We start from the raw sequence: 4,212 nt of genomic DNA, 5'->3' as shown, positions 1-4,212 counted from the left end.
ATATATATATATATATATATATATATATATATATATATATATATAAACACACACACAGAGAATATTCCGCTAGGATTAAACATGATAAATCCTAGCGTGGATGAAACGCGGAATATTTTGTGTAACTTAATCGCCAGATATATTTTATAACTTACTATATATATATATATATATATATATATATATATATAAATATATATATATATATATTTATAGTGTTATCATCCCAGAAGCCATAATATTGTATCAACTTACACTCATGTATGCGCGTGCAAGTATGTGTACGTATGTGTATATGTTACATCCTTCTTTTGGGAAGCTCTTTTTAAGTATTCAATGAAATCCGAAATAATTCGTGGGCAACAGAATCATTGACAAGTGCTTGAGCTAGACAACATTTCAATCTCCCTCGCCGACCAAATTTTAATATCATATAAGCTATATATATATATATATATATATATATATATATATATATATATATATATATATATATATATATATATACATACATAACTTTCCTATAAGCTTCAAAGGGGTTACGTCAATTATAGGTGCATTTAAGTGTTCGTATGGCAATGTCTAACTAGAGGAGGTAAAGGATACATTTCGTTAAAAAATAAAAAGTTAACATAATTCCGTTTTTTTCGAAAACTCATAATATTTACGAGTCGATGTCAATTTAAATTCCAAAACTAAGCAATAGAAAAAAATGAAGCAAGTGACAGCTTCTTTCAAGATGGTCTATGGTATGTAGATGTATGAGCACACTAAAGCCGATTCATTCGAACGAATTTCGTAATTTTTCTTCTTTTTTATACACCACCACTTACTGGTTGATACCAGTCTCGAAACCAGTCGTCAGGTGTAGACTGGATGGGATCTTAACAGCAACTGGCTGACTGAATCATGTCCAAAATAATGGTTGCTTTTATCCTTGGCGCTAGAGTTGTCTTCTGTCATTAGAATATTCTGCTGTTACTTATTTTGAGTCATAACAACCTTGTATCGTATGCATACACGCACGCGCGCACACACACACACTGACACACACAGACACACACACACACACATATATATATATATGTATGTATGTATGTATATATGTATGTATGTATGTGGGTGTCTGTGTATGATAAGGCGTGGATTTACACGGTGATTTATATGTTTTTCGTACAATTTCTATTTATTACGTCAGATATTTAGTATTTTTGTAAATATTTATTTACTAATTATAGATTACTTAATTCAATTTGGCTGAGCTGAATATTTATGAAGCCAAATTTTAGTTTTAAACACTCTTTCAAATTATCGTTCATAAAACCTAATTAATGTAGCATTTTCTATCACCTTTAAATTTACTAATAAGCACAAGTTAATAAAATTATGAATTTTTGCTTGATTAATTTGAGTACGCATCCAGCTTTGTTTAAAATAATGAAAAATTTAATTAAATTTAAATTAATGTTTTTTTTTTTGTATTGTAGTTTACTAAATGCGGGTTCAGTTGTGCATCACTGGTCCACATGATTAAATGAACAGTGTGTGTCAATAGTGTGGGTAGGGCTCCGAGGCGAACAAATAAGCTAAAAAGTAACACGTGTACGAAACCAGTTCTATTTATGACGTCACACCTTACATTATCCTTGACGATTTGGAGATCACTCGTTAACGATTTAATTCTCTGATGTAATTGCTGATGTTCTCTTCAATTCCTATATGTAAACTTTTTTTTTTAAGTAACAGATTCGAAACGAAAGCACTTTATAGAGATGTTCTTTTCTATTTTCAATTATATGTATACTCATCCAGAGGAAGTCTCGAAATAAAGAGGAAACGTTGATGAACAAATAACTCGGTTTGTTCCTTTTTATTTATCTCTCTCTCTCCCTCTCTCTCTCTCTCTATATATATATATATATATATCGTGTATATATAGGCAGCAAGTTTTCATTTAAACAGTTATTGTTGAATAGCATGGAGACTTCTATTTAAGGGCTTTCTGCTTTATTTTTCCAATCTACGTATTTATCTTTTTGTAATGTTATCGAATTTTTGTATAAGATCTATATTTTACGTGTTCTTGCATTGTTTCCGCTAGCCCTTTCTGTATAAACCTCAGTCGTCGTCAAGCAGTTATTTATCCACTGGATTTAAAACCTTGTCGGGTTTTATAGAAAAGTACGTTTGAGAAGTGTGGTGACGTGTTTAAGCGTATCCAATTAGATATACGTACAATATCTAAACAGGTGTATTAAAATTGCAAAATAATAAATTTACAATGTGTTTCCTCTTTCCCGCTTACATATCGTTAATTACGTACTTAGACATTTTAATATATTACGACTGGATTCTTAGTTAATATCACCTATCGTTGGATGTTTCGTTTTTATATACAAAGCAACAAGAATGTTGAATAGCTTTACATTGGGAGCATGATGTAAGAATGCTATGTTTTCAATTATAATTTTGCTTAGTTCTGAGTGTGGGCAGCCATATTTTTAGGTGTTGATTTTTGGAACTGGAGTCTGAAAGGTGGAATCTAGTCGTCGGGACAATATATATATATATATATATATATATATATATATATATATATATATATATAGTCCATCATAAACGAGCAAAAGTTAAAACTCGTTGATTCGAACGAGTTATTTATGTCAGGTAAATAGCTGGATATAATTATATATATATATATATATATATATATATATATATATATATGTATGTGTGTGTGTGTGTGTGTGTGCATGTAAAAATGTGTGTATGCATGTAAAATGTATATATGCATAGAGAAAGGAAAACTGAAAGCGAAACAAAAAGATGCAAACATAGAAAGAAGGGAAACGGGATTGAATTGAGCAAATCAAGAGGAGATAGAAATAAAGAAAACAAGAGCCAAAAAGATTAAAATAGACCTAAGAGAGCGGGGGAAGGAAGAGAAACCTACATAGAGATTGAGACGGAGAAGGATAGAGGTGAAAGGAAAGATATAGAAATAAAGATGAGTAAAGAAAGAGAGAGATGTAGACATATACAGGACATAGAGAGAAATAAAGAGATAAAGAGAGAAAGGCGGACGAACTTAACACTTTCAAGGTCAACCGCAATGTCTGGAAAAAAACGGGCCCTGTACGTTCCTACATTTTCAATCGCCAAATGCTATTTAAAGTCACACAGCTAAACTGTTTCACTCAACCAAAATGTTGGACGAAGATCCGTGCTTCTAATTCGAAATAACAACTCAAGTGGTTAGTTGGCCACAAACTCAGCAATTTATCAAGAATTTCTGACACCTCAAACTCGTCGAACTCAAGAGAAGAACGACTGGAAAGGAGGTTCGCTATTTTAAGTTGAATCATTTTGTAATCATGCGAGTTATAAATTTCTTCTTTATTTCAATCTTACCGAAACGGCTGCTGTCTATTTAATCACGACGATCTATTCCAAGCAATTATTTACTGTTTATTTATTTCTAACACATTTACACACGTATATTTAATCGACATTTATTTAAATTCAGTGTTTGTATTCTCTATTAACTATAATATTAGTCAAAAGATACATAACAAGGAGTAAAATACAAAGATATATACAATTCAAAACATAAGTTTTACCTGAATAACCGAGCCTGGACGCGAAATGGGTTGATATGTCGTAAAACAAAACAACGGAATCAAATATCATGAATACATATTTAAAAATATAAAGAACTCAAAGTATAACAAACTTTTTCCAAAATCAATGTGTATCGCATTTGATGACCCAAAAAGAGTTGATACATTGTAGAACGAAACCACACACACACACACACACACGCGCGCGCACACACACATATATATATATATATATATATATATATATATATATATATATATATATATACATATATATAGCAATTAACTTACTACCTAGCTCTACCTCGTATTGAGAACTGTTGAAGTAAATATTTAAAGTTTACGCATAAATTTATACTTTCGTATATAAATTTATGTGATTAAATTAAGTAGTCATATATATATATATATATATATATATATATATATATATATATATATATATATATATATATCAGTAGAATTCCTGGCACTCGCTGGGCTTGTTTTAAGGTATTTTTTGTTTGTTTTGATATTTTAAAATACTATTTGAGTGATGACTGAAAGTAAATTTCTTATGTGATTTTTTTTTTATTTAAGTAAAAAAAAAAAA

The sequence above is a fragment of the Euprymna scolopes genome, chromosome 17, assembly GCF_053919585.1.
Source record: "Euprymna scolopes isolate OS-2025 chromosome 17, ASM5391958v1, whole genome shotgun sequence".
Lineage (NCBI taxonomy): Eukaryota > Metazoa > Mollusca > Cephalopoda > Sepiida > Sepiolidae > Euprymna > Euprymna scolopes.
This window is presented reverse-complemented; position numbering follows the sequence as displayed.